We start from the raw sequence: 12,387 nt of genomic DNA, 5'->3' as shown, positions 1-12,387 counted from the left end.
GCTTTAAAGGGATCTTTGTGACCCAGGGAGCAGGTGTCTCAGGGCATATAGGTATAACCCAAGTGGTGTCCTCACTAAATCATGAGGTAAAAATGTGTGTTAGTTGATAAAAACAGCTCTGGAATAAATCTGGTAAACAAAAGAATACGACGGGATATTGCTGCCACCTGGCAGGCATCAAAGATCAGAGGGCACGTGATCTACAGGTGCTGAATCGCATGGACTTGCTCAGTATATTAACTGTAGAGCCCCTTGCCGCTCCTCCCCGCTGGCTACTGATGCTGAGAGTCTCAGCTCCTCTTTCGGCATGTGCAGAAATATGTGTATACTGGGGAAAACCAGGTTAGTTACGTTTCAAGATCTCAGAGAGAGCTAAGCCAAACCAGCTTAGTTCAAAACCTGACTGGGGAAAATCCCTCTTTTTTCCATTAAATGTTTGCAAGTTACCTCAATATTTCCAGGTTCCTGTGCCATGTATCGTCCTTTTCTGATCTTAAAAAATTCGGACTGAAATCTAAAGAGGGGGTGACATGAGCAGAATTATTTTTATACTCCCCATGGACCAGCTATCAGAAAAGGGGGTTTTACTGCAAATAAGTGAAGAGTTTCTCTTGGGTTTAATTTGCTGCTATCAATCCATTTTAAGGGAGAGAATCCTGTAGACTACAAAAGGAAAAACCTTGAGATAGGTGCGATCACAGTTACAAACACTGACTAACTGTAACTCTGTTCCCATGTGGAGTGTGTGTAAGTCATCACAATCGTCTTCCAGTCGGAGGGGACTGAGGCAAAAGAGGTGAAGTCAGTTGCCCAAAGTTGGATAGCACATCAATGACAGAGCCAAGAATGGACCCCAGCAGTCATGCCTCTTCATTCCCTGATCAAACCACGCGCCAACACTCACTTCTCTGCCTTGATAATCCCTTTTCAGGATGGGGATCACTAGGATGCCTACAGTATCAGCCTTGTCCAGTCCAGTCACAACAGTGGTATTTAGGCTGTGTCTACACTAGAGAACTTGTACTGATGCAGCTGCGCCGCTGGAAGATCTCTCATGTAGCCATTCTATGCTGATGGGAGAGAGCTCTCCAGTCAACATGATTAAACCGCCCCCAGTGAGCCGCAGTAGCTATGTTGGCGGGAGAAGCTATCCTCAGCAAGAGAGTTAAGTGACTGGTGACCCTTCTGCCATGGCACTGGATTCCTAAGGATACCAGGCTTATTATCTGGTAATTATACTGAAGGACACCCCAGGGAACAGTTATGAAAACTTATAAAATGTGGCAGCTTCCCCTACATCATCAATATACACATCCGGTAAGTCTGACTGCTTGCTTGAAAAACCCCTCAGTGCTTGACTTGAGAGTTCTTTTGCATTTCAGGACTCAGCAGTGGGTAAACTCTTTCTCAGGGATGTAACTATTCTAAAAGGCTGCTGGTGTGAGTTAACATTTGAAGTCTTCAGTTTTCTGTTGTAAGAAAGAAGGGGTGAGATGATAGAGAGAAGGCTGTTCGGGGAGAGGGGGAGAGAAGTATTTTATTCTCCTCTTTGGTTTTTGAAGAGGCATTATGTTGTGGAAGGAAATATCCAATGATGAGATATATAAAAAAAAATCCCACCCTTTAAAAATAAATAATTAAAAAAAATTCTTATCCAAGTCAAAGATCTGCAGGGCATGGGATATTGTAATGTACAGAGGCAGACACAAGTAGCTGATAGAACAATGCATGGGCCTTATGCTGTACAGGGCTCCTTGGCATTTTACTAGCTCACAATTATAGCTCTCCCTAGAAGAGTCTGATTATTTACAGAAGTGGCTTTGAACTCTGGAACTAAATGGAGCTTTGACAATGGCTGCTGATAACATCACGGCCATCTGCCCATTTGGGGGTTGATTGGACTCTCCAGGTGCACGGGGCATGTCGCCTGTAGCATGTACATTTTGACTACGGTTTGTACACGTACTCAAAGCTGACTGTATCAGATGCACAGTGGGCACACCCGTGAATGGGAGGGAGCAGCAGAAACAAGCCTATAGGTTTTAATTTTTTTCCATACATAATGATCTATTGCTCTTTATGACCTAATTTTAAGTGTAAAACATAGGTGCACACAGGAAATTGCATCCAGAAACTCTTGCTAAAATCCATAACGTGGATGGATTGCAGGAGAAATTGTTTGCGGTGTTGGTGTAGCTGTGTTGGTCCCAGGATATGAGAGAGGTGGGTGAGCCGTTGTGGCCTTTATCCACATGTATCCATGTGAGTGCACATTTGCCTGTTTTGTGTAGACAAATGTAGATATTTTGGGCCTAGTGGGTGAGCAGGTACCCACGCTTTCAGCCTTTGATTTAGGCCTTGCCTGCTGCACTGGGAATTTCAGCCTCCGATGGTTGCCCACAGCTAGACCCCCTAATGGAGACTTGGTAACTTGCTGTACACTGCAGTTGCTTGAAACCAGGGTAAGCTGTCCTACAGCCACACCGGGGCCTGGACCACTGGCCGAAATCCCGTCAGAGCAGTCCTTGGCCAGCCCTGCTGTCTGACAGCGACACCCCTATGGCACGCATGTCAGCCTTTTGTACTCCCAGAGCTTGGGTGGGGAATATAAAACAAAAGGCGCTAGCCCAGCAGGTTTTTCCAGTTTATCAAAGTAAATATAGAGCCGGCCTATCTGAAAAGCTTGGCTGGCCTCCAGCCATGAACCCATCCCGTGGCTCTGTTGAAGGGGTGCTGGGAGAATGGGGCTAGCCATGAGGAATCCAGGCAGGACATTTACAAAGGAGAGAGCGGACACTGCACTGTGTAGCACCCTGATCTGGTGGCTACGGACACATGGCACCAGGGGATAACACCCCTGCACTGCAGATGGCACCTCCCTGTGACAGACGCCTAAGGCCTGTTCCTTTTCTTACACTTTTTGGTAACCCTTATATAGCCTATCATGCAGATAGTCTCCTTGAGCTGAGCTGCAAGTCCGTCCAATGCAGTATAATAGTACTTGGCATTTCTATGGCTCCTTCTATCCGAGGTTCTCAAAGCATTCTCCAAATGTTCATGGATTTAGCTTCATGACTCCCTTCGAAGTTGTTCCTCTTCCAGAGGAGGAAACTGAGCTATAGTGAAGGTAACGGGGTTGCCCAGTAAGCCTGTGGCAGGGACAGGAGTAGAACTGTGCCTTACCCACACTTACAATGCTTCCTAGAGTGGTCTCCGCTCCCATTGGCTTCATTGTGTCCTCTCTTCCTCCCTGAGCATCTGTGCAAGGTCCCGAAACCCTCTAACGCGTAGTACCGAGCTTGCACTGAGATTCTCAAATCTCAGGACTGGTCCGTGCCCAGAGTTGCACTGGTTTAACTAAAGCTCTGATTTTAAAATGATGGCGTTAAACTAGTGCAGGTCTGTGTGCAGACACTCTTAAATCAATTTAAACCTGGCTTGCAGACTAAACCACCGTAACTAGTTTTAAACCAGCAAGAGAGTCCACACAGGGTTTGGACTTAGTCTATTTTAAAATCAGTTTAAGCTGAACTGGTGCAACTTGTGTGTGTAGGCAAAGCTCAGAGCTGAGCCGGGATTGGAACAGCTTCTGTTCAATTATCTTAATATTTTAAGAAGTAGACATCCGTCTGAGTTCAATTTTCTTTTGTAGGAAACAAATTGTGGAACATAAAGGGATAGAATGAAAGAAAGAGGAACGGGCCCATGAGGTTTGTCTGTATTTGTTTTCATTCCTTTTCTCCTTCACTCCGTTATCAAGAAAATGAGTATACACCAGGGATTGGCAACCTTTGGCACGTGGCCCATCAGGGTAAGCCCCCTGGTGGGCTGGGCCGGTTCGGCCAATCGCCGCTCCCATTGGCCGCGGTTCACCGCTCCAGGCCAATGGGGGCTGCTGGAAGTGGTGCGGGTCTAGGGATATGCTGGCTGCTGCTTCCCGCAACCCCCATTGGCCTGGCGAAGCGAACCGTGGCCAATGGGAGCTGTGATCAGCCGAACCTGCAGATGCGGCAGGTAAACAAACCGGCCCACCCCGCCGGGGGCTTACCCTGGTGGGCCGTGAGCCAAAGGTTGCTGATTCTTGGTATACACATTACAGCAAGCCAGATTCTCAGCTAATGTAAATAGGACATAACTCCACTCAAATCCAATAACTCCACTCAAATCGAAGGGGTTGTGCAGCTTGTCATGAGCTGAGGGGTCTGGCTCAATGTATTCTGAATACAAAGCTGGATCCAGACCTTTCCCACCTGGAGAAGAGGGATTGGGTCCATGAAAGAGAGAAGTCTCACCTGTGAAGTTTGGGGCTGGATTCAGATCTGAACGTCCCTATAGTCTGAGGTGTCTCAAAACGGAGATTTTGGTGGAATTAACTCTTCAGACAGAGCCACCCAAGGAGTTCATAAATGGATTCAAAAATGCAGGGCATAGTGTTCAGATTGGGAAGGGGAGGAAGTAGATTCCGGCAAATCCCTACCCCTAAATAGTTTTTTTTGGTCTATGCTCCTTGTTTTCCCTCTGTGGAGCTGTTTATTCACAGCAGAGGAAAATGGTGAATCATGTGGACATTTTATTCTACCTGAGATATATAGCTATAGATTTTTCACATACTCTCCCCTAAGGCCATTTGCAGGGCCTGTGATGTTACCGTGCAGTGGCCCATGTGAGTGGTTAGTAGTGTGTGCAGGAGCCTTTTGCTGTACAAAGCTCGTTGAGGTAACATTAGCCGCAATTGTACCTCCTGTGGTGAAGTGTCCCATTGTTTGTGAAGTGGCTTTGAACCGTGGCACTGAATGGAGCTTGGACAATGGCTGCCGATAACATCGCAGCCACCAGTTCCTTAGGAACTTGGGTGCACGGGGCATGTCGCCTGTCTCATGGAAAATTGGCAGCTGTGTTTGTACCCGTACTGGCAGAGGCGTTCCCCAGAGACGCAGCATCATGTGTGCTGTGGTGTGGGAGAGCGGGAAGGAGCCTCGTCGACATGCAGGATAATTCCTCTGATTCCACCCCCCATTAACTCCTCAGAGGGACCTGTCCTCCTCTCGTATTCACGGACATTTTGCTATTGGCCTGAGCCCAATTCTTCCATCCTTGTGCTGGGCTGGGCTTTACTCCATGAAGAGTTTGATTTCTGAAAGGATCTTTGTTATTTACTATTGGTTATCATCATTGTTAGCATTTATTTCAATGGGAGAGAGCTCAGACCTTGAGGAGATGTTGTTTTTGTATTTCTGTTGTGTGTAGGAGCCCCAGTCATGGGCCAAAACCCCATGGTGCTAGGTGCTGTACAAACAGAGTGTCCTTTCCCCCAAAGCTGACCATCTGAGTAGAAGACAGGAGACAACAGATGGATACAGATAGATGGGGGAAGTACAGGGAAACAATATTGGTTAGCACAGTAGGTACTGGTCTCAGCACACCAGTGGCCTAGGCATGGTCAATTTTGCTGTAGACATTGTGGCAGAGGAGAGTTTGAAGGATAATGAGGTGGCTTTGCAGACAGTTAAAGGGAACTCTTCCTATGCATGGGAGCAGTATGAAGGTGTTTGTTGGAAAATGTAACAAGTGGGCCATGGAGGCTGGTGTCATAGGGCTGACTAGAGGTGGGAGTTGAGATCTCGATAGCAAATGAGAGTTGACAAGGTGGGGATGGGCCGTGAAGGGCCTTGGGAGTGAAGGCAAGTAGCTTATGTTTGATGTGACAGAGTGGGGTGACGAGGCCACAGCGATGGGTTAGTAAAACGATCTTTGCAGCAGCATTATGGATGGGTTCAGGCAGGGCAAGATTGCATTTGTCAAGGCCAGAGAAAAGGATGTTGCAATATTCAAGACATGAGATGTGGAGAGCCTCGGTAAGAGTTTTAGCTGTGGGGATGGATAGGAAAGTGCTGAAAGAACTGGTGAGATTTAGATATAGCCAGTGTTTGAGGACCTAGAGAGAGGCCCGAGTTGAATATGCGGCCTAGGTTACATGGAAATTGAAGTTAGCGAGGCTGAGCGTGGGAGACAATGCAGAGAAGAGACAGAAACAGGCATTGAAATCAGAGAAGGCAGCTGATGGGCAGGTGTTGAGTGGATGGTAGATGAACGCTTGAGATGTTCAGCCGTGTTGCGAAGGAAAATGCAGCCACTGGAGTTTTTTCCTGGCTCAAACATCGTTATCCCATCCAGCAACATTGAGAGCTGCGAGATATTTATCACCAGCGATGGTGTGAGGTCCAGAAAGAGCTTGGTTTGATACTCGGAGCCCAAGGGACTGGGCAGGGACAGCAGATGGAAAACCATCTTTTTTGAAAATATTTTTGATTAGCCTTTTCTTCTCTTTTTTTTAGGCAAACTGAGCATGTGTGGTGTGCACAGGCCGAAGGGTGGTACCAGGTATGCGCTGAGTGCTTCCTTAGAGGATATGGCCCCTGAATCATGTCGAGCAAAACTCACTTCAGATGTAGTAAGGTTACAGAGCAATTATTTTGCCTTTAGAGTACCTGCAATGACCTTTCCTGAGCTGCAGATACTGTCAGCCTCCCCTGGAAAGCTTTAGCTCCCACTTTGGCTAAATCCAAACAATGGCAATGCATCTTGCCCATCTCTTGAAATGGCGCCTCAGTCCGTTGGCATTGCTTTAGTGACTGCTTGTTCTGGACGTGTTGTCTGGGAGGTTAGTATGACCTGATGTGATTGTGCATGAAGGGATTCTCATCGGTTTGGTCACTGATTGGGTACTCGGCACAGAGCAGTTTCTATTTAAGTGAGTTTGCCAGCCAGTGTCGGGTGCCTACCGGGTTCAGCAGGGAGGAGAAGGCTTTGGGCTGTTGCACCTGCAATTTGTCTGCTGTTGGTAACAAATTGTACGTGTGTTTCATGCTGTTGCTGAGTGTGGGTGGGCTGCTGCGTCTAATTTGTGGGTGATTGGCCAAGCTAGTAGAGAACAAAGAAAATGGTGAGAAATAGAACCTGCCCCTGGGAGTCCATCTGAAGGGCTGGTGGACAAGAACATGGTGATTATGGGATGGGGAGGAGGAAGGATTTTGACTGCCTGTGATTTCAGCTTTAGGAAGATTTTATGGTGGATTCCTGGCCTTTACCAATCCTATCCTGTTGTCATGGCGCCCTGCTGAGTACCCAGCGCTTGCCATTTGGTATTTTGGTTGGGGTTGCGTTTTTCTGGTCACAGTGAATTACAGGAGACCACTAGCCCAGATTAATTATTTTGTCTAACCTGTTACCTTTATGGATTGATTATGGACACTGTACGAGAAAGATCCTTTGATTCTTCCTGGCAGGGCAATAATGAGTCAAGAACACAGGAATGAACCACTTGCATCAATGAGTTTTGCTGGTTGCGTTTTGTGTGGCATGCCAAGAGTGCTGTGCTTTGGGGAGTGGCTAAGTGAATAGTTATTAGAGCTACGTTCCATAGTCATTACTCAGGGAAAACACACATTGCTCTAGCGGCATAAGGACTTCAAATTTGGTCCAATTCATTATTTTTTATGGATCAGTAAAAAGGGCTCCATGTTCTTCTAAGGAGATTTTCAATGTGCCTCCAGTTTGTCTCTGAAACTCTTTCAGGTCCTAATATGGATGTTATTAGGGAAGATTATTCTGGGTACAGAACCAAGTGTGGCAGGTGCTTTTATCTAACAAAGCGTTTTAATGTGGGCTGCTCAGTTTCACCTCTATGGGCCACTGAGAACTTCCATCTCTCTGTTCACATTACTCAGTGATCGCTGAGCTTTGCACAAGGAGCAATGGACAAGGAGGAAGTAGGAAGTCCATTTACGGAGATGTAATTTGGTGATACCTGAAGGCGTCAAACAGGAGCTGAAAAATAAACTGGTAAATTCTTGCTGCAGGCAAAGAAGCCGCTTTGGTGCCATCTTCTGTATGTTCTTTCTCAAAATTCCAGTGTGATTTTCTCTACTAGATACACTGGGCCCAATTTTCTCCACCCTGCACATAGTGTAGTATTCACCCCTGTGCAGAGTGAGTGTGAAATGCTATCCAGTCTGCATGGGTATAAAACCTCCCTGAGGTGCAACACAATGGAGAATCAGGCTTACAATTTCATTCCTCTGGTCCTTAATTCACATAGGTACCTTCTTAGTATTCCTGTTTGGCCTGAGCTGTTATTCAGGTGGCTCTCTAGCCTTCTGTTCCCTCTTCCCTGTGTCCTTGTCTACACTGGGGAAATGAGGTATGTTTAGCATGTTTTTAAACACCACTTAGCACCTAGTGTAGACAAGGACAGAGGTGTTGAAAAGTTGTGGCCCCCTATACTTGATGTAAGTGCCAGTCTGTGCTGATGCAACATGACTGCATTAGGGGTTTGTTGCTGTAACTCTGTCCATGGAGCATGAGTTTCTGTAGTGTAGACAGGGCCTGTCTCCTTGGACAACTTTTCTCCTTTGCGGGCAGGTTCCCCCGTTGCTCTGACATTGCACTGATCCTGAATGCTCTCGGCAGGTACAAGGACTGAAGATGATGAAGGTTTTGGGCCTTGTTCTCTGTGGCCTGCTGATGCCAATGCAAGTTTCAGGCACAGGACGCTGCATTGTCCCTCAAGAGTCATATGAAAAGGGTAAGTGACTCAGGTCATGTCAATCTTTACACTGTGTGGCAGGATAACTGGGGATAAAACCTGCCTCACCAGGCCATTTTCATTCTCTTATTGAATACTTCTGCTCTGTTTGTTCTTGCATTTACTGATTTGTTTTGTGGCAGTCCCAAGTCCTCTGAACTCCTGTCTCCTTTAGGAAATTCAGACAGGCTACTGCACTGAAGACCCCTCTCCTGCCCATGAGTTAGGAAGGTATTTGTCTCTTCCTTTTGAGAGAGAGAGAGGCAACAGAATAATCTGCCCTGCAAGGAACATGGCAGTCTTGTCCCTTGTGAAATGAAAACGTTCCCAGAACACATTATTGGCCAAACTTTACAAAGCAGCCTGTGAAGTCGTGTCTGCAGGTCAGGAGATGCAGGTGTTTTTACAGATCCCCCAGATCTGGGTTTTTGTGTTTGCAAACAGCTGTGCAAGTGAAATTGCAGGCACAAATGTCAAGGGCCAGGTTGCGCGTCCTTTGCATAATTGGTTTCTCAAAGGACTCAAGGAAATGCTTTACAGTTTCCATTAGCAGAGAAATCTGGGAGCTGTACTCCGTTCTTGCTCTCTTCATTCATGGAGGTGATCCCATTTGCTATGTCAGGCTGAGAGGAACAGCATATGGATGGGCTGCTTTGAGTCCCTGCTGGATTTGTGCCATTTTTGGACTGTGCAAGCCTCTGGGCCAGATTCTCCAATCTGCTAAAGCCAGTCGGAACTCTGTAAGCCTCACAAAGTGGCTGGAGAAGGCCAGTAGAGAAGTCGCTATGTGCAGGGGCACTCACATCTGGAAATCTAGTGCAGGCCAACTGCCTACATTCCCTGTCTTGAAGGGATGGAGGGGGGCATGGATGGGATGAAGAGAGGAGGCCCAATCCTCCACTGGCAAGAGGCCCTTGAGTGGTGATATGCTCGTGGTGTAAGCCAGGGCAGGCTGTGCAGCCCCAACTAGCTCCGGAGCTGGTAGAGCCCGAATCAGATCTGCCCTGCAGCCACCACGCTCCAGTGCAACTTGTGTGTCGTGAAGGATCAGAGTCACTGAACTTCTTACCATGCAAATGATGGTTCGAAGTTCCTTCGCCACTGGCTCTGTGGATGGTTCCCCTGAGCGCAAAGCACCCTTCCATAAACACAGATATGGGCCTGATGCTACACCAGTGCGTTATTACTGCAGCTTTACGCTGCTGTAGATCTCCATTGATTTCAATGGACTGAAACAGAATTAGACAGTAGGCCCAATAAACTAACCTTGTGTCAGTTTTCAGTAAGGCGTGCACTGCACTGAACTCTGACGCTTTTTGCTAGGTCAAGAGAGTACTGAGAATTCTGAACGAGTGACGTGCGAGCACGCCAGGATCGAGTATTAAAACACCCGTACTATCGTACCTACAATTTACACCTGCCGTCACACATGGGAGCAAAATGACAGGTGCAGGTGGCAGAAATTTTGCTTCCTTTGCTGCACCCGTAAATCAGTTCATTAAGACACCTAAATCCTGTAGTCTGCAGCCACAATTGACGGAGAGCACAAGATCAGAGGCTGGGCTAAGATTCCTCTGTCTATTTGGCCTATTAGACTAGAGAAAGTGATGACTTAAACCGCCTTCTCTTATATCCAACTTGAGCTCAGTGTCCGAAACAGTAGGTCTCGTGGAACGTTTTTCTTTACAGCTTTTGAAGAGTCAGTAACGGGCCTCTTCCAGTCTGAAATGGAGAGACTCAAATTCCCAGGATTAACAATTACCTTATTCGCTATCAATGGGTGAGTAACGAAAAATAGAACCAAGGCTTCTGCACTATTAATATTCTGTATCTGTATCATGGTAGTGTGTAGAGGCCCCACTCTTCAACCAGGACTAGAGCTGGGGGTGGGAGGGAAGAGGAGGAGAAAGACGACTCCCTTAAAACTTTTCGCCCTAGTCACTGTGTTACGGGGTGTTCTTGGTCAGGTCAGCAGATAATATTTATGAGCGGGGCTCTGAAGCAGCCTCCCTGAACATCTGGGCCTAGTTTCCTTTCTGATCCACTCTGATTTCATTTTGCAGGTTGCATGTTGCTAAAGCCATTGTGCTCCCAGTGAAATCCGAGTACGTTCCTGGAGTTGGGGTCAAGGTGGGATTTTCTGCTAAACTCAAAATCCTTGGCACTTGGTGAGTGGAGCTAGACTCTTTTTTAGTTCGTTTCCATGGTAGAAGGGAATTGAATGAGGGAAGCTGTCTGGGTGGATGGGGGTGGGGAGGCAGGAAACATCATGTTGCTTCAGAAAACTTTGCAAAAATTAAAATTCTGCACCTGGGATCCCTCTCCATGATGAAAACTTGGTGAGACTCAGACCCTGTAGCCCACAAGGCTCAGAGAACATCAGACAAAGAGAAAAAAAAAAAAAAAAAAAATTGAAGATACTAGACTCTCTAATAACAAATGGCTTTAACCCAAACCCCCTCAACCTCTGTGCCCTGCCCATTTGGTGGCTCTGCAGGTCACTAATAGGGCAGTGGGAGGTCTCATGACGTATGGTACTTCTGGTCCCTTTGCTCTCGGATACTGCAGCGTCAGTGGCTACTGGGAATTGTAGTCTTTGAACTAGGACTCTGCTGAGAACAGGCCACCAGTCAGAAGGATGCCACAGTCACCTGGTAACCTTATATCTTCCTCTGTGCTCTTTCCAGCCTCCCATCTTTTAGCCAGCATGCCGGGTATGTAAGATGTGATTAAACAGAAGTGGGCCTGGAATGAAATTTTGGAAGGCTGCAGAAATTCTAGGTATTTGAAAGGATTCATGCATTTCCCACATGAGAGTCAGCACCTGTGTATTTTAAGGCATTGGCTTCAGGCAGGTTTCTTCCTTTCATCACTACACTAACCTCTTAATGTGCAGGTCCTGGGCCTTGGAAATGTGCACTGTTGATTCAGTACTTAGTGTCTAACCACGCTTTTATTGGAAGCCCGGGTCCCTTTAGCGATCATGGAGAGGAGATGTTCCCAGGATGCTTTTTGTTCAGCACAAAGTGGCCAAATGCATATTTCCATTGACCATATGGTCCTAAAGAAGCCAGGAATCGCATGAGTCTGTGATTTAGACAAGTGTAGCTTTTCCCTTCAGTGGGACAGCAGTCTGTCATTACTCTAAAGGTAAGAGTAGGGTAGTCTAGTAAACTGCATGCGTACTTTGGGGAGTCACCGCTGAAATGCCCCTGCTTCGTGTTTGCTGTGAGCATTGGATCCAAGCTTCCGGAGGTTGTCTGAACAGTGATATCGGAGGTCACACTCTGGCTGTGTGGGCAAAAATAAATGTCCATACTTCAGAATGGTCATTTGTTTTTTTAACATGGGAATTTAACTTTGAATATCTCACTTTCTAATGTTTGTGTTTAAAAAAACCTACAACATTCGCTTCCTTTTTACTTCTATAGTGACTCCCACTCCCCGCTCTCAACTTTAGCTCCAGATTCAGATTTTTTGCCTGGTAATATTTATTTTTTTAACATTTCAGAATCTCTCCATGACAGGAGTCAATTTAAAGCAGGTCTCTGATCTGCAGAGCTGGCTGGCCAGCTTCTCCCCATTTCCTGTGTCTCTTGCTCCCTTGGCCGCCAGCTTCTCCCTGTTTCCTGTGTGTCTCTCGCTCCCTTTGGCTTGCGGCTTGAGCTTTCTCAGATGGTTGTCTTTCTCCTTCTCCTTCTGGACTGGCTAGACCAGGTTTGTAAGATTTGGGGATAGGCTCCCAAGGACTGGAGTGGAGGCCCCATTTCATGAGTCATTTAAACCCGGATCCCTGAAAGCAC

This window comes from Caretta caretta, chromosome 13 (assembly GCF_965140235.1).
Source record: "Caretta caretta isolate rCarCar2 chromosome 13, rCarCar1.hap1, whole genome shotgun sequence".
NCBI lineage: Eukaryota > Metazoa > Chordata > Testudines > Cheloniidae > Caretta > Caretta caretta.
Note: the sequence above shows the minus strand (reverse complement) of the source record.